Source organism: Meriones unguiculatus, chromosome 6 (genome assembly GCF_030254825.1).
Source record: "Meriones unguiculatus strain TT.TT164.6M chromosome 6, Bangor_MerUng_6.1, whole genome shotgun sequence".
NCBI lineage: Eukaryota > Metazoa > Chordata > Mammalia > Rodentia > Muridae > Meriones > Meriones unguiculatus.
The window spans coordinates 101,403,280-101,431,275 of record NC_083354.1 but is presented as its reverse complement, the minus strand read 5'-3'; the positions used below and the strand labels follow the sequence as shown (position 1 = coordinate 101,431,275).

At 43.4% G+C, this 27,996-nt stretch overlaps 1 protein-coding gene and 1 long non-coding RNA gene across 3 annotated transcripts in view; one reads left to right on the top strand and one right to left on the bottom strand.

The window, feature by feature from the left end:
* Pag1 (phosphoprotein membrane anchor with glycosphingolipid microdomains 1) overlaps positions 1 to 27,996 on the bottom strand; it is a 133,929-nt gene that overhangs the window by 51,485 nt on the left and 54,448 nt on the right. Inside the window, exon 3 of one of the 2 annotated variants that reach the window (XM_021645645.2) lies at positions 2,430 to 2,523. The exons of the other annotated variant lie outside the window; for it this stretch is intronic. The gene's annotated coding sequence lies outside the window, so the exon portion shown is untranslated. The remainder of the gene's footprint in view (positions 1 to 2,429; positions 2,524 to 27,996) is intronic. 2 annotated transcript variants of the gene reach the window in all.
* On the top strand, positions 6,806 to 17,633 carry LOC132654741 (uncharacterized). The gene is made up of 4 exons (XR_009592443.1): positions 6,806 to 7,017; positions 11,401 to 11,491; positions 13,134 to 13,425; positions 17,211 to 17,633. It is a non-coding gene; the product is annotated as an uncharacterized LOC132654741 (long non-coding RNA).

Here is a 27,996-nt window from a genome sequence, read left to right as displayed (position 1 = left end):
CAATGATCACAGTTCCCCCTTCAAACTGTTCCTTAAGAAGCACACAGTAAAATTTGGTTCTACCATATGCACCACGAGGGATTTTATAGAAGTTGCCTTTATGCTAACAGCCCTGCTCCTTTTATTTGCTGTACCTCATATTTCACTCCCACCATGCTTTCCTTTCCGTGGGCTGTGTATGTGATCCTTGCGGATAGAGCAGGTTACTAACAGCCCTCGGTTTATAAAGATGCAACGGTCTTAGAAATAATCCAGTTCTATCTGGTGTATTTCACAGATGAACAACCCCACTCTCAGTGGCTAATATTTCAAAGTCTGGCTGCAAGGCAGGGAACCCAAAAGGAGCTTATGATTCTTTCGGTTAGCATATCACAAAATAAAAAAAAAAAAGAAAAAAAAAACAACCACTTGAGTATATATGATGTAGAAAAAAAGAAATTCAGACATGTCTTTAAAAAGATTATCAACAAATACCAGGAAGTTTCAAAATAATGCAACAAATGATTTGCATTAATTCTGTAAAAGATGGGTCTTAGCTGTTTAAGATTCATCTTTACGTAGTTGATCTCAAAAGCCCTGGAAGGTGCACAGTAATTCAGCAATCGGACACTGCACATTTAGAAGCCTCATGATTTACAAAACGCAGCAGTTGGGAAATATTCAAGGGGGTTACTGTTCCATTTGTAAGGCCAGGCTGAGAGGTGAGGGATTGGCTAACTGCACAGGTAAAGGTCGAGCTTTAAGCTTGGGCCTGGGATCGGCTCGGCTCGAGTTTATATTTCTGCCCCGCGGTCTCCGGTCCAGATTGCAGAGACTCCTTCTGCAGTTGGTGTCTTTTAAGGTACTGTGGTTGGTACCCTCTCTGTGTCCTTTGCCATGTGCCAGTTACTCTCTGCACACCATAAATGTGCTTTTTCTCTTATTTAGGTAGCACATAACTGTTTCCATGGGCTCCAAGTTAGCATCACTGGCGATGATTGGAGTGAGAAGCTGCCTGGCATGTGCAGGAAGCCTTTCTGAGTTTCTGGGATTGAAATTCTTGAAGCTGCAGTGCTTAGATGGACGTCCTGCTCTCATAAGGACCTTTTATGTAATGCGTGCATAATTCAGGGCTAAGAAAGCAACCAAGGAAGACGTTTTCCAAATTATAACTTGCATCTTGGTAATGAGAAGCTATTAAAACGTAGTTTAAAAAAACCCCTAAGCTGATGTGTTTCTTAGAATTCTGTGGTTTCCCACTGCTCTGCTACTTTCCCATTCTGTATGCACAGCAGAGATTCCTGCCAAGACTATTACAGTGAGCAAACAATGTCCTCTCTGTCAGAGCAGAGAATGAATAGTATCACAAAATTCTCCTCTAATGTACAGCCTACACTCCCCACAGGAGAAGAGCCAGGGAGGGTGAGGATAAAACCCAGCTCTCCCCTTGCCAATCTGTTCTGCTTTCCAGAACACCATGGTAGAATAATGCCAACCATACATTATCTTCTGATCAGAGAAAGTTGACAAGCAGATTTTAAATCTGGTTGTGTATTGTTTCATCCCTGTGGATATGAGTGCACAGATATCTCTGTAAGGAAAAAGGAAGTGCTTCATCAGATAAAATCCCAGGGCTTAGTGAAAATAGCTTTTTGCTACAAACTAAACAGCAAAAGAGGAACTTCATAAAAATGACATAGCAGTTTGTGTTAAGATACTAGGAGCTGAGTCATGTGTGCCAAAGCTGAGGATGGCGCTATCGCTTCCGTTAAGAAGTCCGTGCCTGCTAAGCTCTTGACTCATAAAGAGGGAGCCTGGAGCTACTGCTCTGGATATGCAAGAAAAGGCTGGCCCACTGGTCTCAAGGTCTGTCTATGTCCTCCCCCACCCTGGCCCCACACCAAGCGCTCAGCTCCTCTTTAGAAGAGGCATTGAGTACATTACCTTCTAAAACCAGATGTTTATGAAGTATTTGAACGAACCAATGAAAGGCTTACTTAGTGTGCATTTTCAGAAAAGAACAGAGATTTCTTTAAATTTTTCTTATTTGTTAAGTCTTAGTTGGTGCAAAGCATAATGGCCCAGGACCCCCTGTGTGACATACATAGACCATATACTTTATTTGACCTTCAATTAGAATCACTCATCTCTGTCATCATAAAGGAATGAATGCTATTTTCAGTCTAAACACAACAGCTCTCTTTCCTCCCTCTTCCCACACACTTTGCTGACCGGTCCTATGATCTCCCAGGGTGAGGTGGTATTCTCTTGGTGACACATTTAGTGAGGCTGTGAGAAGACGCCACAGCCCTTCTTTCTTCTCTCTCCCCCCCTTTCACTCACCCAGTCCTAGCCTGCACAAGACTAGACAATCAGACCTCTGTGCTGTCCCCCTGCCATCTGAAAACGCTAACTATGCGCGCTCTTCTTCCTACAACGGCAATATTTACCTTGGAGAAACGGTTGTCCAAGAAAGTATTTCTAAGTTCTGGGATAGATTCCGTTCAAGGGCTGCTACGCTGAGATGCTCTCTTCTTTCTTGGCCTGTAACGAGAAAGGAAGAAAGACTGCCAGGGGGGCAGGGGACGCGTGTGAACAGGCTGTGACAGACACTCGCCAGCTTACTGTGAAAACGCTGGCCTGTTTACCAGACACTGAGGTTTGCATGCCTTTCCAAAGAGGACACACTTTCAACTTCTAAACAGGCAGAAGCTCTGACAGCACTGGATACATAACAAATCTTCTTTGTTTTCTCTGAAATAACAGCCATTTAAATACTTGATAAAAAATGGATCAATTTACAAGAAAGACATGTCTAACTCTTTCTAGTTTGTGACAGATAAATCTGTATGTTACTGTAGTACAATTAAAATCGAGTTAACTGTTACCTACATTTGGGATAAGAACTCCTTATTCATATGAAAAGAACATTCGTGCTTTTTAGCAAGGTGAGCTGTGACTCAATTCTGACACTTTCTCATGGACAGGAAGCTGTGGTGCTGTGGTGTGACCATCAGGATCATTAATGCCATGCCATCATCACCCCACCATGGAAATGAGGACTCCCAGAAATGGAGGCAACCTCAGGGAAGACACCGTCAACCTTGCCTGATTCATCAGCTCCCACCCTCTGCCATTGGCCCAGCCCTTCTCCCACCTCGCTTTCCTCTCTGTTCTGTTCCCATCCTTAAACAAATCTCTTCTGTATCGAGTCTGTGTCACGTGTGTGGGTGCCAGTGGAGGCCGGAGGAAGCATTAGGGCCTCCAGAGCTGGAGTTATAGGATGTTTGAGGCACAAGACTTGGGTCCCCTGGGAAAGCAACAAGGATCTTAACAAAGCACTGCCTCTCTAGCCCCTGGCACACTCACTTTACATAGGACACTGCTGGGGGGGGGGAAGGGGGCATGACAGAGGGAGGTGAGGAATGGAGTGAGCCAGGAAGGACTGAGCGTATTCATATTCTAGTGAATATGATGATGGATTCTAGCTGTTGACTAAGACCAGAACTTCTCACCTCTCGATTATTTTAGCAGACTGAGGTATAAATTCCTCCTCCTCCTCCTCCTCCTTCTTCTTAGCATTCCATGGTGACATGAGCCATCCAGATTTATATTTACTGTTGTTCTTTTGGACATATCATAATTTCTGAGTACTGATTTCTTTTGCTGCAGAACCAGCACGTTATTTCTGTTATATTAAGATACGACTATTCTTTCCCTGCCAGTTGTCAAGTGAGGACAGGCCGAGTTTTGTTTGCCAATGCATTCAGCTACATTGTTATTTTCTTATTCCTAAAATAAATCTAAAACTATCAGAGCAAGGCGCACAATCACGGGTTGTCTTCCTCTAACCCAGCTCAGGGTCTTTCTCTGCCAATCACACAGAGCAGGAGGACAAGGCTTCACTGGCTGAAACAGTCCTGGGCTGAGGGAGTTCCAGAGACATTGCTCCACTCTTTCATCAGCTTTCCAATCAGACTTCTCCCACGCTCCTGCATTCAGATGCATTTAGCTGCAAGTTCCAGCGGAAACCTTTTGGCTTTTCTACATCAATGCCCAAGCTCAGAAAACTCTCGAATTAGTCAGAAAGATGAGCAAGATTTAATTATCCAAGACCAGTAGCTTCAGGTCAGGTTTTATTTGTTTATTTTTAAATATGAAATTCTGTCAGTGCACATTGGCAACAGTATTTCAGGGCTGGGGATACAGTCTGTGGTAGAGCACAAGGCTCTAGGTTTAATCCCTAGTATCACAATGCATTCAAATAAAATCAATGTTTATTTTCAATTGCTAGATGTGAATAAAGACCCTGACTTAGAAACTCAACAGTTTGAAGTGGTGCATAACTTTTCATTGCCAAAATAGCTAGAGCATGAGTTAAAAAAATATTCTAGGGAAACAAAGTCATTGAGATAGTTTGGTAGTATCACAAAGGCAGACTGAGATACCGTTTAAATGGGGTAAAATTCACCACCCATGCATGCAAACCCATATATTTTATTCCCTTACTTCCACAGTCAATCCCCCTTTATCAGAAGTGCCAAGACCACAGAGAAAGAACGGTCACTTTAGCAACCACTGCTGGGACAGGTCGTAGCCATATACAAAATAAGAAAGTGAATCCTGAACTCACACCATTTAAAGCTAGCTGAAATGATAAATGGAAATAGCAAAACTATGAAAAAGTACTTAAAAAGAAAGCACAGGTAAGTTTCCACAGGATCAGATATGGCCAGTGAAGCTACTGATATGATGCCAAGTAGGCAATCAATAAAATATAAAATAAAAAGATGCGCGTTTTAGGAAACACTGTACATAATAAAAAATGACATCCCAAAGAAGAGAAATAGGTGCAAAACCCCCGGATGAAGGCGGTGTAGCTAGAATGTGTAAAACCTCTTAGAGCTTAATAAGGTATCCAAGTTCCAAGCGAGCAAAGTCCTAATGGGCATTTCTACAAAAGAACCTAGAAAAGGGCATCAAGTGCACAGATGGTCAGAATGTAAGTGTAAACCACAATGAGAGGCTGCGTCATCCCCTCCCACGAAAAGAGTCACGTGTGCGAACAGGATGTGAAGAAATACGAACTTGCAGACCCTCTGCTAGGAGTACAAGACGAAAGTGTTAAAGCATAGAAGTATCACCTCACCTCAGTTATATTCCTAAGTGTATACAAAGAGAAGCAAAACCAGAAATAACCCACGTGTCCAGCATCTGGTGAACAGAAACGGAAATGGTAAACACGTACAGAGTATTAGTCACATATAGAGTGGAATGTCATATTGACATAGGTTTAACATGGATGTTCTTGGTATGCATGGTAAGGCAAAGAAGCCGGTGATTCTATATATTATTGGATCTCATTGACAAGAAATGTCCTAAAGTGGTTAAATAAAGAAAGTTGGATGTATAGAGAAGGAGTGAATGCTTAGAGATGGTGAAGACAGGAGGTAGAACAGATGGCGAATGGGTGCTGAAAATGTTCCACAAATGATGCTTGTGTTGCTCTATATTAAAGCCCATCGAAAGGGTGCATTTAGATGCAATGTTTGGGAGTGTGGTACCTGTGGTATGAGATCTGATTTTGAAAAAGGCTTGGTCCGGCAGTGAGAGTCATCGCAGTGGTCAGGCCACAGCAATATCTCAGCGTGGGTGATTACAATTGTACAAACAAATTCCACCAGTATTGAGCAAGCCTCCGTTGTGGACGAGGAACAGGTGACGTGATTGGTGGCACACTCCACCAGTGGGGCCCATTTAAGCAGCCTAAAAACTTGAGGTATTAGTCACTACCACTTCAGTTTTGGGGAGCCAAGACAATATGTGTGTGAGGAAAGAGGGAAGATGTGGTTGGTCAAGAGTAGTTAGGACCCTGACTGGTGTTGCCTAGCATATCACTTTTATACCGAAAGCCAGAGGTCACAGAGCTTTTATCAGCTACACCATCCTGCGAGTACAGCATCTAGCTAAAACAAAATGTGCATTTCCTTCTGATCTGACGTGGCCAAGCCCCACCTCTTTCCGAGCCTTTTGCAACTGAATGTGGGGCAGGCTGCTTAGGTCGTTTATGTGGTGGTTCTGCTGCTCAGCTTTGGGGCACAGAATTAAAAGTCAGGGTGTTCCTGATTCCTGCACCACCTGACATTTGTTACATAGTCATCTTTCATGGCCTAAAGCAGCGTTACGGAGTTTCACCCAGATGAGGCCTAATGTTGACTAAGGATTAAGATAAAATCCCAAGAGCCCTTCTCCAGGAAGATAGCAATTTATTAATCAGGTCCTCTGGGACATGCCTACTAAATCAGCTATTAATCCAGATAATTATACACATCCCCATTTGTCACAACGATAAATGTCAGCAATTTGATAGATTTTTTTTGGAAAAAAAACAAAAAACAAAAAACAACAAAACACCAAAAACCAAAAACCAACCAAACAAAAAAAAACCCCCATAAACAAATGCATACTATTTTCTGCTAGTTCATTGACATTCCGCCATGGGTTTAACAAATTAACAATAAAATAGAGATCCCCCGAGAAGAACAGACATTTCTGTCCATTAAGTTTCAATACTCAGTCCTTCTCAGCGATCATGTGACACACAGTCCTAGCTGTGTTTGGTGGCTCAGAACACAGTGGCAGCCACAGAGACAAAGTAACAGACTGCCAAGGACTGTGCCGTGTGGAGAAAGTAATGCCCCACTCCTGTGCTCCAGGATTCTGTTGCAGGCTCTGGCTGGCATTACCCTCGCTAAGCTCTTCCCACTCTGCTCTCAGCCCTCACCAGCTCTCCCAGCTGTTTCTCTCTCCCCCTCCCCCAGCCTGCTGGCCACAAGCTCAGCCTCCCTGGCAATTACTTTCAGGACATCATCCTGCTTCATTTTTCCTGCATTCAAACAGCTGAAATCTCTGGTGTATGCAGAGTGACAGTCCATGAAGAGGAGGGGTATCTCTGTCTTTTATTTTCCTTGTTGCAAACAGAGAAATGGAAGAGGCAAGAAAATAGTTGGGAGAGGCACTGCAGAAGCCACCATGATGGTAAGATGCCTTAGGCATGTCAGTTTTTTTTTTAAATCAAAAAGATTATAAAGATGGCACTAGGAAAATAGTCCCCTTTGAAAATCCTCTTAAAGGCTCAGTTAATAAAATAATCTCTCCAAGAATAATATGCCTTCTTGAATTTCAGGGAGTTGATGATAAGAACGCTTAAATATACATTCTCATACTATCTACAGTCTTCAGAAACCAGGAAAGTCAGGTAACCATCTAATACCAATGTTGAGTCATAAACAACTGGAATTTTATAATCAAGAGCTTTCTATTTATAAGCATGTTACTTAGAGAGAGGCTTAAAATGACACAATATGAACCTTATCTGTAAACATGAGTTATAAGTGTGGCTTGGAGATGAATCCCTGGCGGTTTTAATACTAGGAGAGAAATAATGAAAGTGATAAAGTACAGAACAGGAAAACCGTCTTCAGACAAGGCTACAACATGTGAGTTATTATATATTATATGCAAATGGGAGCAGGTGGGAGAAGTTCTACAGCTTATTTCTTCGCTATCTGAATAGAAAGCCTGTGGCACAGACACCAGCAGGAAAGCACGAGTTTCAAAGGCTACACGCTGCTTTAGAGAACAGAAAGTATGTAAAATGATTCTGCTCATACTAGTTTATAAAGTAGAAGTAAAAAAAAATATTTAAGAATATTCTCAAGATGAACATGGCGGTACATGCCAGCATACTGGAGGCTGAGACAAAAGGATGGAGAGTTCAAGGCCAGTATGGACTACATAGTAAGGCCCCCAACACCAACTTAAAAGAATACTCTTTTAGATAGTGCAAATATACATGGCATAGTAACAAAAGCAATGGAAAAGACGCTCTTTCATGTATTCACCTGTTAGTTTAATGACCTTTTTTACGAATAGAAATTCCCTTGCTTCCCAGTCCCTCCTACTCTGTATATTACAGAATCATCTTTTTCTACTGAGGATTTTGCTGCCACTTGCATGCTTCTACCTTGGGCTTAATTTTGTCTCACTGGCCATCTTCCATACAGGCCATTGAGAATGCAAACTTGTCTCTCACAGCCCCAGGTCGACCCTAAGATGTGTCCTGATAAGAAATGACTTCTCAGCTGGGTGTGGAGCTGCACACCTTTCATCCTAACACTTGGGAGGCCAAGGTAGGCAGAACTCTGTCTGGTCTTCAGAGAGTTCCACGACAGCCAGAATTATACAGGGAAACCCTGTCTCGAAGAACCAACCCCACCCAACTCAAGGCAACCAACCAACCAACCAACACAACAAAATCTCAAAAAAGAAATAACTTCTCCAATTTTTGTTTTCTGTTGTTACACCCAAGGGCTGGTGTGAGTAGAGTGTGTGGGTGGGTATGTGGGAAGGCAAGCAAGAATGATTGTACAAGTGGTCCAAGTGGAAGGTCAGGAGCTAGAAATCAGTACACCCATACCTTTGAGACGGTTAACTTCATGAATACCTACATGCAAACTTCCAGCCCAAGTCATCCTGGGAGAGCAGGGGCCATGCTGCCTGTTCTTGTGGAGTCACAGAATTGGTTGGGCCTCACGGTCCTAGGCAGGGCTACCTGGGTGTGGGGTTACAGGAGACGGTGTGTGTGGGTCCGGCTGACATGCTGGTAAAATTGGTCTGTAAAGTGCCTCAGTTCCAGAAGGCTGTGCGCACAGGGGTGGGGCTGACTGACATTTTGTAAATGGGCCACAATGCAACTACATTCCTTACCACCATATATGCACATATAGACGAGGTATCTGCCACCATCTTTATAAATGTGTAACACACACATTGATAAAATTTAAAAAATTCCTTAGACCAGTCAGATTGAGTTTTTCAGGCAAAATAAAACAAAGCCCATTTTCCAGTAAATACAGCTTCCTGAAGCGGAGTAAGTTCTGAGAAGCTTGAGCCCCAATCTGATCAGACACTGATTATACAGAAGCGAGCACAGGGAAGGAGCTGGCACAGCCAAGATCAATCAAGACAGGATATATTATTTAATCTCTCTCTGTCTCTGTCTGTCGGACTCTCTCTGTCCCGCTCTCTCTTTCCAAATCTCTGCATGGCATGGTTTCAACCAGCTGTTGAATGAAAACAAAATATCAGGACATTCAAAACCTGCATCGTTACTGAGCAGGCCTTGCTATTACCCTCTGAACAATACAGTGTAAACCACAGAGCACTCATGGTCCACAGGTGTTCTATCCAGAGGAGATTTAAAGGGTCCTGGAGGATGTGCAAAGTTTTATTCAAATACCACGCCATTTTGTATAAGGGATAAGCATCTGCAGATTTGGGTACCTGTGGGTGTGTGTGCTCTAAGCGACCCAGTCAGACACAAGGGAGAGCAGACACATGCACACGTGCTTGCAGCCCCTGCAGCAGCATGACTTGCTGACGCCTGGACCTCAGCCCTAGCACTGAGAGGTGACATGGGCTATTGCTGTCCTGCGAGCCACACATTCTGTGCCACTTTGTTATGGAAGCCCTGGGAAACCATCAGGAGCAACGCGTGGAGAAAGAGCCACATTTGCTGCCACCTCGCCCTGCATTTGAGGCAGAGAGGGCAAGGCGGGTGATGCTGAGGCCATTACAGATCTTATCACAAGCCCGACACAGCCACCTAGTTACTGCTGTCCCTTAATTATAGAGATTCAAAGGCACACAGAAGCAGCAGGCAGGGTCTCATCTTCCATTACGCCATTTCAAAGATGGAGCTTGCCCTTTTACAAACCATTTTCGGGAATAGCTTGCAGGACAAATTATGCAGCAGAATGAAAGAGAAAATTCCATAATTACAATTGTGAGATGGTTGTAAAAGGATCCCACAAGACTTTTGGCTGGCTGGAATTTGAGAAATGCTTTTACTTTACTAGAACATGCTGCATTAAGACTGCCATGTTAGATCAGTGTTTGTTCATTTTGGTATTGGGGAGTCAACTTAGGCCTTGCACATGGTAGTACTTATCTATCTATCTATCTATCTATCTATCTATCTATCTATCTATCTATCTATCTATGACTCCTCTCAGTTCATTTTCTGTCTCGCTTCAGGAAAGTCACATAGTGTTCATGCTTTAGACTACCCAGCACTCAAGAGGCAGAGGTAGGCAAATCTCTGTGTGTTGAAGGTCAGTCTGGTTGTCAGAGTGAGCTCTGGGACAGCCAAAGCTACATAGAGAAATCATGCCTCAAAAACAAAAACAAAAATGAAAACCCAACAACAATAACAACAAAACAAAAACATTTAAAATCAGCCCAATAAGTAAGTGGACTACAGAGCTGAATAGGTCATTTGAAGAAAACAGGTGTGTACTGGGAGTTTTGGTGTCTTAGAACTCCAGTCATGTTATGGATACACACTTTTGTTTTAATCCCAGGTGTGGGATATGGGGCTGCTTCAGACTGTCCACAGCAGCTGACCATCTGCCTTTTTGTGCTCTGGCAGGGGCGTGATTCTGCCCTTTGAAGATTAATTCTGAGGACTCTAGAGAGGGTATAAAAAGGCCAGAGCCCAGGAGAGGACGCATGGCTGTTCTTCCTGCTGGTTCCTGCTCCTGCTGCTGCTGTTGCTGGTTTGTCAACTGGTCAAGAAAAAAAGAGAAACAAAAAGAAACTGGAGATATTCTGATGAGACTGAGACGGGACTTGCCCCCAGGAACTCAGTGCAGCAGGAAGCAGTCTAAAAAGATCTCAACGCTCCCTCTCCCCACTAACCTTCTATCTCTCCTACCTGGTGTTGGGGAAGGGTGGAGAAGAGTAGTATATATAAGAACCCAATAAAATAGCTTAAAATAAAAATAGGCCAACACAGGTGTCACACACAAGATTAGAAAGAATCAAAGCATCCCTTGGTCCGAGTAAAAGGCAAGAACGCAGCAGCAGCTTCCTTCCGCAAATGGCATTGAGTTTTCTTTTTGGTCTGCCGTCAACAGGTGTTACTATGGCAACTGCCCTATAGTTAAGAAGTAGCAAAGGCAAGAAAAATTATATAAAACCAGTAAAAAAAAAAAATCAGAAAGGTGCATTGTAGCAAAATGAACCTCAGACCCGGAGCAACCAGGGACTTGATATGCCGTTTATTCTGGCCTTTTATGTGGTTTGAAAGGAATGCTGCAAGTAGCAAACCCACTGGCTTAGCAGCAGGGTCCTTGGAGGGAACATAGCAAGGAATGTGTCAGTCAGGGGGAAGCTGTGCCTCTCGATTTGTCCTGTTCCAAATGGCGCAGTTCATCTCTGTGATGACATTGGTAGGAGGGGGAAGGTAACTGCTGTATACATTACACTGAAACTTCTGGAAAATGAACCCTTCAGTATAACAGTTCTATGGTTTGTATGCAGTGTATTTAGATTATTTTCCTTGTGGTCTTCCTTCAGATCAAGAGGCTGGGACTGCATAGGGATCCCTGCCCTGGAGTTACAGGGAAAATATGTGGTACCTTGAATGTGCACCTGAGGATTCCAGAAGGTACAGTGTGTGTGTGTGTGTGTGTGTGTGTGTGTGTGTGTATTTGTGCATGGTATGTGGTTGAGTCCCTGTGTTCATGTGCGCCAGTGTGTTCACATGTATATGAATGTAAAAGGGCCAGAGGTTGATGTTCACTTCTTCCTTACCTGTGCTTTCCACCCTAATTTTTGAGATGAGTTTTTTTCTGTGGAGTTGGAGCTCACAGAAAGGCTAGCCTAGCTGGCCAGCGCATTCTGGGATCTGCCCGGGTTCCCCCTGGTACCCTGTGCTCAGTGCTGGGGTTGCGGTGCTGCCATCCACCAGCCCTTTCCAGGGGATCCAAACTCAGGTCCTCATGTTTTACCCAGCCAGCCATCTCTCCAGCCTTCAACAACCACTCCTTATGAAGATCTATGGACAATAGTTTTAGAGTAAGCACCAGCAAATTTCTTGAAGTCTGGCTAGGAACAAAACTGTATTCCTTTGGAACTTTCTCTGTTGTGCATGGGAGCACCCACCAGTTTAGCATCATGAATGAAAAAAGTGATTACTACTATTGAAATCAAGTACTAGTTTATGAACTTTTATTGGTGGTCTACTCAAAGGATGTATTTTATCCCATTATTTATCAAGCCCGTTACTCAGATGACCTGTCCACATCATAAGAAGTAACATAGGTGACAACACTTGCTAATCGCTGTGATTCTTCAAAGCTAAGGCGGCTGACAGAAGATTTTAGGGGGTTAATATAAAAGGTACAAGGCAGGAAAAAAAAATCTGTGTAGTACCAAGGATGTGCAGCTGAGACCATGAAGTATCAAGATGGCGGTGAAAGATGGAAACTGCGGTGTTGACAAGACTTGGGATTTGCTGTTTCTTTCCTTTAGGAGATGGAGTTCTATTCCTCCAATGGGTTGGTGCTAGGCCCACATGGAAATAAAGCATGCACTTGTCACTTTTTGTCACTGTGACAAGCACCCAAGGAGGATGATTAAAAGTATAAAGGGCTTATTTTCTGTCTGTTTTCAGATGTCTGTGGCTAGTGGGCTCCATTGCTCCAGGTCTGAGGAGAGGCAGAGCGATAGGGCAGTGACAGTCTGTGGGAGAGGAAGTTGCTTGCCTCATGGTGGCCAGGAAGCAGAGAGAGCCAGGATGAGGCCAAGGACAAAGTATCTTTCTAGGGTGTATTTCCCATGGCCTTCTTCCTACAGGTTGTCCCCACCTCCTAAATTTCACCATGTCCTAATAATGCCACCAAGTTATGAATCCATGAATAGACTACTGATGAAGCCAGAGAGCCTCAGGAGCCAGTCACTTCCCAGAAGTCCTGCCTTCGAACACCGCTGATTTGAGGGCACGACCTTCACATGAGCCTCCAGGGAGAAGCTCACTTCATATCTAAACCATTTCTGAATGCATGTTCTGTTCACCAGCTGTGAAGCACTAGGCCTATAACAGCTCATGCTGGAGGCAGGCTGTCACTTGTGCTTTAGGCTTCCTGCTGCCAACAGTACCTGGCTCACACTTTTGATAACTGAATAAACAGAGCAGGAAATTTTTCACGTGATGATTCTGGCAAAATGTCTCTTTCCTCCTTATTTGGAGCTGCTTATCTGATCTGGATGTGCTTTTCTGTGTGGTCCTTTTAACTTTCTATTTTCAGGCTGGAAGATTTTTATCAAGCATGGCTGGGTATGCGTACAGAAAAGGATATGATGACGGACAGGCAGAAGGAAAGGTCAAGAGACCAGTTTTCACAGAGGGGAGATGATGCGAGGAGACTGCTATATGATGATAGAAGCAGATATGGGAATTCTGCTGCCACAAACCAAGAAGTATCTGAGGCTATCTGCAGCTGGAAGGGCAAAGAAAGATCCCTCCCCTACAATTTACAGGAGAAACATGAGTCTGTGACACCTTGACTGCAAACTTGTGGACTCCGGAACTATGGGAAGGTAAGTGTTATTCTAGACCACTCGGTTGTTGGCTCTGCCACAGCAGCCACAAGAAACAAATGTGGTAGGTAAAGCCTGGACTATGGGTACCCCATACAGAACTTTCTAGATCCTGATTTACAGCCCAAAGGATCTCCCTCAGTACCCTTTTTTCCCCATCATCCCTTGGCTTAGTCATCTGCTCACATCCCATGGCCTACGCTATGTCCTGTCTTCACGTCTTCCCTTGTTTGAGCACACTGGCCCTTCACCTAAATTTCCTTCTCCTCTTCTTTAAGCCTTCTGAATGCCTCAGCAGTCTCTGGTGCTTCCCTCGGTGGGAGCTGCTTCTGACAGCAACGCCCACATGGCTCCAGGGTTAAGTGACTGTCCCATCTGTGTGCACTGGCTTATTTTGTACTCAACTTGTTCATGCATATCCACTCCCACCCGACTGTGCTGTATCCTCTCAGAATGGGGAGTTACCCCTTCAAGTTTGACATGCAGAAAGTCCCCAGGGGCTTTTGCTAAGTAGTATACTGGAGGCCTAAACATAGGAAATCTACAAGCCACTTATTGCAGATTTTATTTATGCAGAGAGGTTGAACAAATGGCTGAGATAAACAACTGGCAGTGGCTGGAAAATATTTTCCTGCATAGTGAATTTGTGGCTTGGTGTCATTTAGTGATACACATTTTTTTAAATCAGCCACATATGCAAATTTTAGTCTTTTTCATTAGACCGAACCTCTCACAGCTCCAGCCATCACAGGTAAGTGTTTAGAAGGGGCTGCTTTGCCTGTTCCATTGAGAAAGAAAGTAATCAAAGGGTGCTCAAAGTAGGCGGGAGGAGAGGATACTCACTTGTGGGTGAGGTGGGACAGCAAAGGCATGAAGGGTACTTGTCTGCTCATGAGAAAGTTCTAAATTTGACTGCAGTGGTTGCATGACTCTGGCTACACTGATAGCCTCTGTGATGGACTGAAATGGCTGCAGTATATGCCATGAGAATGCTCTCTCTATAACCTGCTCTTTGAAAAAGAATGGTGTCTCAGAGGAGATGGAGTACACCAGAAGAACATGGCTTCCTGAATCAACTAAGCAAGCCACATCTGAGCTCACAGAGACTGAAGCAGCAAGCGCAGGGCTTACATGGGTCTACACCAGGTCTTCTGCATATATATTATAGCGACTAGCTTGGTTTTCTTATGGAGTTCCTAACTATGACTCCTAACTCTTGACAGCTCTTGGGATTTTTCCTGCATTGCTATGTCCAGCTTAAGTATGAAAGTTTTTGCTTCATCTTATCATTTTATTTTGTCATGTTTGGTTGTTATCTCTTAGAGGCCTGCTCTTTTTAAATTAGACTAAGAAAGGAAGTAGCTATGGAGGGGAGGGCAGTTGGGGAGGAACTGGGAGGAACTATAATCAGGATATAGTACATGAGAAAAAATCCATTAAAAAAAAAGAATGGTGTCTTAATGTTTCTATTGCTGTGATAAAATACCGTGACCAAAAGCTAGTAGGGGAGAGGAAAGGGTTTATTGGGCTTACATTTCTATATCACTGCTCTCCATCAAAAGAAATTAGGACAGGAGCTCAAACAGGGCAGGAACCTGGAGACAGGAGCTGATGCAGAGGCCATAGAGGAGTGCTGCTTACTGACTTGCTCAGTCTGCCTTCTTTAGAACCTAGTGCCACAAACTCAGGGATGGTACTGGGCCCTCCCCATCAATCACTAATCAAGAAAATAAACTACATTTTCTTAATTGAGCTTCGAGCTTCCCTCCCCTCAGATGACTTTAGCTTGCATCAAGCTGATATAAAGCCATCTGGCACAAATGGTTTAATTCATCCCAGTTCACAAAACTGCTGTCAAAACAAGTCAATATTTTCATAAGCATATATGCACATGGGCAAATAAAATAGACCTCTCATAGTAAAAAACAAAACAAAACAAAACAAAAAACCCAAAATTACCACAGCTTGTAATGTTTGTAGCCTCCTAAAGAAAAGCTGACATGTCAGGCCCACTCACCCTGTTGGCCAGGTAGAGCAGAGAAACTAGACAACATGTGTTTCCTTTGTTTGCAGTATCCCCATCCTCTCTTCTTTCTCCATCATTATGGGGACTGTGGATTCAGCCAGACATAATAAAGCAAAGAATTAAGAAACCCATTTGGGCAAAGAGAGCCAAGAATGGAATCCCCACAACCTAGACAGTAGAGACCTTGTCAGTTCTATATATAACGAGTCTCATGATCTCTGGACAAAGCCAAGACAGTCACATTTGTCAGGGTCCCAAGATACAGATACAGAACTGTGCAAGAAGTCTTCCAAACAAATAAGGCAATGCAGATCTAGAACAGACAACATGGCCCTTATCCATTAAGTATCCTGTATTTACCGTATACCATGTGACTGCTGGTCACATCTTCCCAGTGAGAGTTTCAGGGAAGGAGCTGGTGGCTAATATACTTTGCTTACTCTAGACCCCACAACTTTCTTATCAGCCTTGCCTTCACATCACTAACAGACACAGCAGCCTATACTGAAGCATTCGGCAAAGGATTAACTATGACTTTGTGCCAGATGGACCTATCTTACAGTCTCACAGTGTTAAAAACTACTTTCATTTTGTTGCTTTTGGTGATGTCTTTGGGTATGAGTCACTGGGAGGAATGACAAAATCTATAGGTTATCTCATGAGTGACCATTATCTCTCTTTGAAGTTCCTTGCCAAAGGACTCAATCTTGAGCAAATGCAATGTGACCCTCACTTAAACAAAAGCAGTACCTTTTAAAAATTTAATTTTTTTATTAATTACAATTTATTCATTTTGTATCCCTTCCCTCATTCCCTCCCAATCCTACCCTTCCTTCTTTTCCTCCCATGCCCCTCCCACAGCCCACTGATAAGGGAGGACCTCCTCCCCGTCCATCTGACCCTAGCTTATCAAAAGCAGTACCTTTAACATCAGTAGGTACTTGCCTTGGGAATGTATCTAAACTTTACCCTAAGTCACCCAAACATGCCATTCAGTTTGCCTGGACCAATGTCTACCACAAACTGTAGTTTTGATGACTAGCTCATAGCTAACTCTCTCTTCTAACAGAACCACAAACATTTTTATCAGGGAGAGGGTGTAAATAATCTCTCTGCAACATGTCCTTATAATGATCATACACTCCAAAAATCATGGGCCGTGTGCTATTGAAATCTCATGATTAGTCACCAAATCCAATCTTCTGTCTATATGTCACTAGCCAACATAAATTACAGAGGGATATATGCAAATATACAAAGACCTTCTCAGAGATCAACATGCTAGCATACAATAATGCAACAGCAACAAGACTTTCCCAAAGAGATCCTCATTTGTACTAGAACTGACAGCTCTGGGTGAGGAGGCAGTCCCCAGCTCTCACATCCGCCACCGCTGTTGGCTTCTTCTGACAGTCACTCCCCTGCAAATATCCCTGCCATTACAACCTGGCCTGGAATGTTTCTCATCAAACGTGTCCCTATCACTCTTGGTAAGGTCCACTCTTTTCCTGTGTTTAAGTTCCATATAGTTTCATGTGACATGAAATGTTACATTAGATGAAATGTTAGATTACATGTTCTGTAAAGGGAATGAATTATTCTGCCCCCCCAATATCTCAAGCTCATAAATTCATATTTGCATTAAGTCTATCTATGGGAGGGGAAGTGAGTGCTCCAAGGAATTACTCGGGGGGGGGGGTGCTTCTTTTTTTCCGGACTGGGGCTGCACTCTGGGAACAAGCTCTTTTCTATTCTTTAGGCTGTGATCGGAGTTGCTCTTCTGGGATCAGCAGGAAGCCCGTGCAAGCGGCTGTGGCCTGTGCTGCAGGCTGGGGTTCCATAGTAGAACAAATAAAACTTGGCCTCCATCCTGTTCTGTGCTGCTAATGGGTAATGTTCGACCCTCATCTGCCAGTGACTTTATTCCATGTCTTAATGTTTCTCAGAGCTGAGGAAAAAGTCCTAGGCTTGTCTTTATCATCGTTTTAACCAAGACTCCACGATTATCCCGCTGTATATGAATGCATACCCTGACTAGACAGCTTGCTTGGATATTGCGTTGGGTTGTAGGTTGGCAGTCTCTGCAGCGCAGCACTTCCTGGCTATATGAAAGTAAACTCACAGGTTCAAGCAGTAACATACCAGCCAAAGATATACAAAAGGGACTGAAAATAAAACAAAACAGAACTGAAATACTTGTGGCTTGGGCTAATGGATATGGATATGACTTCATTTGTACATTTCTGGTGTTACTTTTCAGTCGGTTGACTAGAAAATTCATATGGGTAGGGGGAGTATGAAATTAATACATGCCACACTGTCATCCTGTGCAGTAAATGTAATTGCACACTGAGCCAGAGGAGAGAATGAAAGATAAGACACATGCTGATTGATTTTCTTCATCAAAACCTGCAAGACTTCGTTTCAGGAAAACCCCACCTTTAAATAGACAGCATATCTAAGAGTGACTTTTATGTGACACATGTCCTAATCTAATATTCTGTGGAGTGATAGAGATCCATTAAATGCCAAGTTTTCATTTATCTACTTCTTAGACCTTCATAATAATTTTTATAGTCATTCATGTATACATAAAAGCTTTTAATATACAGAGAAAAATGATTAAGTCATCTCAGTGTATATGATTTTGGACAATTGCCCATGAAAAAACAAAAGGGAATTATAACTATGTGTAACTGCTGTTTGTAAGTCAAATAAACCAGTTTCCTCAACTTTAGCATAACACTAGCTCCTCAACTGAACTGTGCATTTGTTGAGTGGCGGCTGGAGTCAGTAACATGGCACCACCATGCAGTAAACACCACATGGAAACAGCACTGGGGGGGGGAGTCCCAGAGTCAGCATCGCCCAGTGCTAAGAGATAGACAAGCATTCCCTTGATTCTTCCAATGCTTTAAAATGACAAAACAAACAATGTCATACACTTGTGTACAAATAGGTAAACTGAGGCTCAGGGGTTCAATAGTGCTCTGACGCCTGGTGAAGAGACAACTTTCAGCAGCTAATTACTCTCTGGAGATTGGCAGGCAGCTGCTGGGAACCTGCTCTGTAACAAACTCCATGTTGGAACTCGGGATCACTGCTCTCCTCTTTTGATGTCACTGACCCCATTTAGCATAGGACAAACCATCAACATGCACCTCTATACACTTCTAATTTATAGGCAGCCTCTATACACTTCTAATTTCATTTGTGTATAAGCAATAGACCTATAAATACCCCCCCCCAAAAAAACCTAAGGAAAGCTGCCTTACAGTTAATGATGCTCAATCATTTACTTTAAAACTTAAGCACATGGCTCATTCTCCCTCCTCCACGCTCAAAACAGAATGATGGTGTTTCAGTTTTGGCATTTTGCAATATAGCATTTAATCTTCGAGCAAATGGATGAGAATTTAATCACAGAAATTAGTCGACTTCATGTCCCCAAACGTCATAATTTATCTGATGAAACGAACTTAGGTTTAAACATCTGTAGGCAGAGCTATGAAATTGGATGACAAGATGCTCTTTGAAATTAAGTTGTAAGCTTTAAGGATCTACAGTCACAGGAGTCTAAGGGCCCAGCACGGCTCTGTGGTTCTCAGGCCACAATTTTAATTTGAGGTCACTCTTTCACAAGTGCAGCCATCACTAAATGCCAAACCACAGAGAAAGAATCAATGCTTAAGTCGTGAAGCCAAAGGAAAGGAAAAGCACCCACAGTCCAGGATGGCATAGAACTCCTTCAGCCTCCACTTCTTGACAGTGCGTACCAATTTACCAGTCTTCCAAACCGCCTTTCATCTGCCTTTGTCCATAGGTCATTTACAATATAGTAAATATAGTGGACGAAAGGCAGGCTTCCCCTGCAGGTGGGAAGGAAACAACAGGAAAGGAGGCATCATACTGAGAAACCCGTGGACCAAGGGAAAGACAGATGGAGGTGTCTGAGTGAGTCAGCCAGCTGACTCCAACATCAAATTCCTTCCACCCCTGCTGATAGGCTGGGGTGACCTTGTCCTTCGTGAGTACTAGAGAAAAGAGCATTTACGACCGTGGACTCCCTGTTAGATACATAAGAGGAGAGAGAAAAGTGAGCCCTCGGAGAGTCTAGTTTACAGAAATCACGGCCTGCTGTCCTCTGCAAAGCAAAGCACTCAGGCTCTGTGAGGACACCAAACCCCACACCAGCACTTAAATTCCTACAGAGGCCGCATCCACTGCACATTTGTGTTGTTGGCTTAATTAGAACTCTAAATCTTCTGCTCAAGACTCCCACAGTCGTTAGCTTATTTACATACATAATATTTTGACAACAAATAGAAAAAAAAAAAAAAACCTTTAAAACAAAACCGAGAAGTGTGCAATTAAAGAGAGCATTTTCCTTCAGAAGTTCTCAAGTCTGCCATTAGGTGCCCCGGGCCCTTTTCTCATTAGACAGATAAGCAAGTGTGGTCTATCTGGAGGTAGGTCCTAGCATTCTGTAGAGTTATAAAGGTCTACAGACAACAGAGGAACAGTGGACACTGAGCTCTTCTGACGTCTAACATTACCTTGGACCTTTTTCAGAAATGCCGGTCAAGTTTCTGTCAGCTAGTTCATATTGTTACAGGATATTTTTCATTACGATGCTGTCCTCATTTGTTTTCTGTTGCTGTGACAAAATGCCCTGACAGAAAGCAGCTTGGAGAGGAAAGGGTTCGTTTGGCTTATACTTCTTCTGTTGCAGCTCATCAGAAAGTCAGGGCAGGAACTCAAGGCAGGAACCCGGAGGCAGGAACTGAAGCAGAGACTATAAAAGGCTGCTGCTTATTTACCTGCTCCCCATGGCTTGCTCACTCTGCTTTCTGATACACAGCAAGTTCCAGGGCATCCAGGACTACATATATAAACCATGTCTCAAACAAAACACCTCCTCCCAGCCAATGGCTGGGGTGTAGCTCAGTGGTAGAGTACTTGCCTAGTATGTTTGAGGTCTTTAAGCTCAGCTGGCAGTACTGTAAAGAGAAATAAATAAACAAACATTTTCTAGAAGACCACTGGATGGTACTATGGATCTGCAAGCTCCTATTTCCTAAAAGACACAAACCTGACTGTGTGATCTGGTGGTAAGTTTCAGCGTGCCACCTGGCAGCTTAGATGGGAGGCCCTCCAGGGTCACCGGCTTACAAATAGCGACACAGTGACAGACAGCAGCAGCTGCTACCACTACGGGAAGCAGCTGAGAAAAGGCCATTGAATCTCTGCGTTATCCGCAAACACTTGCTATTTCCTTTAAGCATCTCAGCAGTTCTTAAGCCTGATGGTGGGCGGCATCTTTCCCTGTGTTAGATATAAAATCATCCTTAATTTGACAGTAATTGAGCTACGCTTTTTCTTTACATGTCTGATCAAAATATATCTATGAAAGTCTACAGATAATTAAAACTTCAAGGAATATTTGGGGAAGTTTATAGCTATATTATGTTATCCCTAACCATAGGAAAATATTAATCTTTAAGATCATTGTTCGGCACATGAACCTGTTATTCTTGAGATTATTTCGTGTTACACAAAGATTAATGTCTTTGCTGGAAGAATGAGAATTAATTTATAGTCTCAGATCTGCATGTGAGTGCTGTCAACATCTCTCCTGTTCTCAGGAAACAAAGCCAACTCCTGCCTAAGTTTCAAATAGAGACTGAAATTAAGGCACTATGAAAATATTTGCTGGATAAAACAAACACCAAGATCAAAGCTGCTAAGGCACTGAGTGGATATTAATTACCCACTAATCCTTTTGTGTTTCAAGATTACTTGTATGCCATTCCTCTGTGCTCTTTACCAGTTATCAGAGAATAATTCAAATTCATAAAAGAGTAAGCAGAGCTAATAATATCATGAGCTTTACAATAATATTCAAGTAATACTGATGAGGATCAAAATGCATTTATTATCTGACTATGCCCTTTGGAGGAATGAGACAGATAATAGTGTCACGTTAAGGGTTTTAACTATTTATCTTCAGCCAAGAAGGCCTTGGCTGATTCCATTACAAGGCATTTAACAAAATGGTTATAAGGTATAAGCTTGATCAACCGGATAGCCATGTTTTCCCAATATGTTCAAGTAAAGAAACTAAAGAGTTACAAATAATCTGACCTTCTACTATTTCCAAATTCTTACTTGAGAAACCATGTCTATAACTCCTCAATGGACTTATCTCCCGTGGCAGAGATGTACCAATAGCTAGTATCTGGTATGCCTTTTGGAGAGTAATTTCTGGGCTGTGGTCTGAGCACACCGGAACTGAAAGCACTGGCTCAGTAAAAGTCCAGGCAATGTCCTCAAGCAGATTATGCATTTAGGATAACCAACAGACAGGTACTCCTAACAGATTGGTCACAAGTAGGGAAAAGAAAGGTGGCTTGCTGACATACGGTCGTGTCCTTGACAGGGATAGCAAACGCAGGAGGAACTGCTTTCCGGTGGAAAATGAACACAAGTCATTCAGTAGATGTCAACTTTAAGCGGGACACGGGGTATGGAGGTAGAGGAATGGGATGGGTAGCTAAAATTTAAGGAGCAGAATCTCAGGGGAGAGATTAAAACACTCAGCGAGACCAGGAAACACATCGATTTTCTGTAAAATGCTATGGCATAAACATTTCAGGCGTTAGAGGCCACCCATTCCCTCACAACTCCAACTCGGCCACTGCAGCACAAGGGTTGTCGTCAAAACAGCTGACAGAAGAGGACACTGCTGTTCCAATAAGAATTTATTTACAGATAACAAGTCTAAAATGTATTACTGACAACCTTGAGTCACATGACAAATAAAATATCTGGGAATGGATAGGATCCCCTACAGAGAACATATGTAAAACAGCTTTGTCTGTGATGGGATCTGAAAATGCAGTTCTGAAATTCTACTCAGTTAATATGGACGTCTCCTGTGTACACGGTTTACAGCAAGACTCACTGAAAGCCCCACGCTCTGGGTCGTACTGTGTGTGAAATGGGGCAAGCTAATTAACCTCTGAGCTCAATTGCTTTGACTTCAAATAATGATGATTACAGCTAAGAGTAGGCCAAAGAATGTATTAAGATTAACAGCAAGCTTCAGAATTAGGTGCTGCTAGCATCTCTTCCTCTTATGAACTAGGATGCAGAGGCAGAGTGCTAAGAAGCATGGTCAGATGATACAGCTAGTTGGTGGTGGAGAAGCAGCACAGCCTGACCAGTTGGTTCTAAAGCCCCTCGCCAGTGACCACACTCACACCCCAAAGGTCACATGAGTGCTGGGTGAGAGCGAGGAACCTTTCACTGCTGTGTGCAGAAAGGACACTGAGTGCCACTGTCATAGCATCTGGAGAAGAGGACCAAGACAAGGTCAATCTTGTCCAAGACACTCTCCCCACTGGGTTCGTAACAGAGCTTTAAAAGGGTTCAGACCAACTCCACTGATTTCTTCTCGGCTGCTTTTCCCCTCAAGGAGTAAGGACAGAAGGCAGCAGTGGCTCTCTATATGCTTGCTGGCTTCATGCTCATTTTTACTGTCTGTTCTAGCTAAGCTTGGGCACTGTGCTAAGAAAGTTATGTTTTAACAAGCATCCAGACATGGCAGAATTAGGAAAATAAAAAGAACAGAAGAGGGGTTCTACAATGATGGTTTCATTGTTGTTGTTAAGCAACTACTGTTAATCCACTCAGGTCCAGCCTGACCCATTCCTCTTCTGCAGAGCTTTTCAAGTTCTTTCTGGCTCCCCCAGCCTCATTTCTCATATATTTCTTTCTCTGTACTTACTACTGACAATATTCACTCTCACCGCTCCTTCAGTGAGAGAAGGGGTCACTTGATCGGTGGGACTGGAACCATTTCTACTGTTTTGGTTTCCTTGTAGAATAACAAGGTCTAGTACACAAGAGAACCATTAACTACAAAGAAAGAAAGAAATAAAGGATTAAAGTTGTAAGTAAAAGTAAGGATCTCACCGGCGTTGCCAATTTCCCAAATATTTTTTGAAGTTTAACAATCACATGAAACATACCTTTAAACATTTAAACATGAGATTAAATTGATGTTTAAACCCATCAATTACTGTTAAACGGAGTTAAAGCCAGGTTTTAATTTTTCTAAAAGATTCCGAATGCTGGCATGAATTAACTCTGCTCAGAAAATGGATTACGTATTTATATCTCAAGACACCAAGGACATCACAGCTCAAGAAACTGCAATGTTTTTTAAGGGGCAAATAGTATGTTTAAAAATCAGCCTATATTCATGAGTATTCCACAAAATTATATAGCTATTCACTTTGTGATTGTCAGGATCATGGTAGGAGGGCTTGATAGATGTTTCTGTCTGACTGAAAGCATGGCAGTGTGGTATACAATCAAGGTCTCTATTGAATGCTATACTAACCTCAGAGGTTGCAACATCAAGATTTTTCAGCGTAGAAAGTAAGTGTAGCCCCCGGCTGGAAGATGTAAGTCAGGATCCTATATAAATGGGACCTGAATAGAATGGGTCCTATGTAAGTGGCTAGGCCCAGGAAGATCCGAAAGGCACCTGAAATTTTATGTAAAACCTCCTTTGTGCACATCTTTCTTCAGAAGATAGTCTAAAGCTGTCATCAATTCTAGCCTACTGCCCCCAAAGCAGAGCCACACCTGGCAATCAGGCCTCCCCCAACACATTTGTGTGGCTTTGAAGGCCAAGGTGGGGGCTGAGAAGGTGGCCCAATCAATAAAATGTATTGGGAGCTGGGTCATCTCTCCTGGAGGTCAGGCTGTGTGGTTTCTTCTACACTAGTAGACTCAGGCCCATAGGAGCCCATTGTCTCCCCTTTTGTACATCAATAAGGGGATCTGGGACAGCTTTACTCCCAAAGGGATAGGTAGGCTCATCAGAGAAGGTCTGTGCCATGAGAACAGGATCATGGGAATCAGCTTGAGCTGCCCACAGTGGGAGGAGCAGCTGTTACTCCTGCTCACCAGACATTCCTGCTCGCTAAGCTCTCAGTTCACAGAAGCTTCTGAGAGCACCCTTGCTGAACCCCAAGACACCGAGAGCAAATAGGGAGCTCTGCTTCACTAGGGGGAGGTAGCTTTACAAAGATGAAGTGGAAACATTAGTTTAAAGGACATCCAGAGAAGGCTGCCTGGTTGCCTGGGAGAGGTGGGACCAGGAAGAGAAAGCAAACACAAAAGGGGGGAGAGATAAAACCTTTATGAAAAATTCCCAGATCTGGACAGGTCTCTCCTTGGGTTGTCCATGGTCTGGCTTGAGCTCCAGTCATTCTCCATCTAAACACTGTGCCGCTATCCTGGGATCTAACTCTTAGGGGTGAAAATCTCCTCTAAGTTTAGTCAGATGAAGGCGGAGAAGGCTCAAAGGAGAGAGGGTCTTACAAATACAGACCCATCCTTATGAGGCTTCCATGCTTATGGAATTGGGTAGGCGTTGCTCCGTCCACCCCTGCACTGGCTGCAGAGGAACCACTGGGCACAACAGAACATCAGAATAACCTTTTTTTTTGGTTGTTGTTGGTGGTGCCTGCAGAGGTCACTGAGGCACACAGAAAAGGAAAGGCTCTTCTACACTGAAGTGATGCATCGAAAGTACCAGAAACCACACTTCATCCCAACAATAAAGAGTTCAACATCATATGAGGTTAGAAATTTGGGTGTGATGGCCATTTTGATGTGACACATGCCATTCTACTGTTGATCTGTGGGGTGATCTGTGGGGTGAAACAGGCCCGAGGAGTGAAGGAGCCTGCTAACAGAGGCAAGCCCAGGGCTGAGGAGAATAACCTCCTAGTTTACTCCCTAGAGAAGTTTAGGATTAAACTAATTTTAAAAAGAGCAAATGACCAGAATTAAATAATATAATTCTGTTGACGAATATTACACTTAGCTAAAGCTCAGTGCTGTAGGAAACAGCAACCAATCCTCAACACAATGGTGAGACTCCTAACAGCTTTCCTTTGGTCTTTCCATGGGTTACCCCTGGAGTGCCTTCTCACTGTGGCAGTCAAATCAGCCAGAGACCTCTGAAATCTGCCGTGAGAATCTTCCCTTGTTCGCCCGGTGACATGTCCATGCATACACTAGATAGCAGTGCACTTGGAGCTCAAGGCGAGCAACTCTAGAATACTCACAGGCTACTTGTGTCCAAGCTCAGTGTCCAGGGCTGAGGCATGAAAAAGCCAATGTGACAGGTAGAGCACAGCTACTCGCATGAACCGAGATCCAAAGGAACAGTAACTCAGGCTTCACCTAACCCTCAGGCAAAGGGCTGGGGCTCTAGGCCCAGCAGGACACCTGGTTGCTCTCAGGGTGTGAGGTTCCCCGCTTCCAAACCCCCAGTATGTCTTCCTGGTGCTGTTTCTAAGGTTGCTGGGGCTGCTGGCAGCTGAGTTCCACCTGAAAACTCTTTCTTTTAATAGAAAGTCAACGATTGTTAAAACTGGAATAAGCCTTCATGAGAGAAGAATTCTCATCCATTTATCTACCCTTTTATCTCAATAATTACCTCTTAAAAAAGTCAGTGCGTTACTTCAAAGAAGAAAGAAGAGATAGATACAGGGAAGCCTATGGAAATCAGCTGTGTGTTTGCCAGTTTCACACTGACACTTGCTGTTCTTAACCCAGCAATACCAAACTATAGAACAAACATGAGCCTTAGTCCCAGAGAATGCAGGAACTTGCTGCCTTGTGTCACACAGGGCCAGCAGCAGATAAGGCCAGTGTTTATATCATCTGACTGCCTACCCATCTCTACTCTGTGAAGATAAAAGAGCTCATGGAAAACTACTGTCCGGAATGCTATGTCATGATATTCTAGCCACTGAACACATTTTTCAGCCAATAGAAAAACAACTAGTTCAGGACACAGTGAAAATTTGACATGTAGTTCTTAAAAATAAATTTAAAAGCCAAATAGCAAATTTTTATTTGATAAATACATTTATCAACAAAAGGTAAAAAACTTTTAGCATTATTGCCTTAGTTACATTTCTATTGCTGACAAAACTCCATAATCAAGGCAACCTACAGAAGAAGGGTTTATTCTGGGCTTAGAGAAGGGAAGGTTCAGGAGGGCTAGGAGTCAGTCGCCATCCATGAAGGGAGCGCGGGAGTAAGTGGTAGGCTTGCTGGCTGCAGCAGGAGCTGAGGGCTCACATCTCAAACCATGGATGGAAAGCTGGGAGAGCAAGCTTGAAACGGTGCAAGGCCACACGTGCTAACCACCCCAAACAGTGCCATCGCCTGGAGACCACACAGTCAAGTGCCTGAGAATATGAGAGGCATCTCATTCAAACAACCACATGACTTACATGGTTTAGACACACGGAGAACCACTTTAGATTTTAACAAGCCGACCAATACCTGAGAGTATATAAAAAACGAACACATTCATGCTGACTACCCTCGAGCACAGCAAAGCCCCTGAAGGCCCTGCACTGAGACAGACTTACATGAAACAGGTAACAGGGCCATTGCATGTGAGCTGATAGACCTAGTGTCAACGAAGGAGCATGGCTGGCGTTGCCTCTGCTGGCTCTTGGGAACAGAGGAATGAAGTCAACCCTGTGCTGCTCTTTTCCTCTCACACACGGAAGAACAGTGGCGTGCCACTCTGGAGCGGGGTGGTTCCCTCTGCATTGGCATATTGAGTCTTGAATCTCCTAAAAGCTCTTCCTATTGAGGCTGCACTTCGGATCTACACTCCTGTAACTCCTGTCCGACATCATCTCAGCTTTATGAATAAGTAAATCTCGGCTCTGGGGAAGCACTGGGCTAAGAGGAAGAATCAATAGCCACCCAGACCTGAGCGCTACGTGTGTCTGCAAGAACAATGCACCCTGTAGAAGGCAGGACTTCTCCCTGCCAGCAGCCAGAGCACACGTGCCTGCAGCAAGTGGTAGCTTCCCCTGCCCTCAAGCAGCGCATCTCCTCTTTTCTCTTTAAAAGTAGCTGAAGTCTCAAAAACGGAAGAAGATGGGAAAGAGAAGAAAGGATGGATGAGGACAGGGTGGCAAAACCTTGATCACTATGATCTGCCTTATGAGTATCTGAGGACTCACTGTGTGATTGTCGTGTGTGTGTGTGTGTGTGTGTGTGTGTGTGTGTGTGTGTGTGTGTGTGTTTCCTTCACCACAGGAATGTTTAAAATATATGCTTTCTTAGGGGAAACTGCAAGGAGACTATTAACCAGCTTGGCAATGTCTGAACCAAGAAACGTAAAAAAAAAAAATTCTCCTCAACCATCTGCAGCAATAGGCATATTTTCTTATGATTTAGAATGTAATAAATATGGGGGAAGAGGGGCAAAAAAAAAAGATTAATGAGACTGACTGCAAAGTATTCTGTCGACTGCTAGGCCGCTGATAGCTAATTTACTGATTTAGATTCCTGGCCAACCCTTTCTTGCTGCTTTTGGATGCTTTTCAAGATACAGGCAGGTTGCTATTAAAATGAACTGCTCTCAGAAGGAAAGCTAACAGCGTAGCTGAAATTAACCTCATGCTTCGGAGCCAAAGGCCAAACTTCAG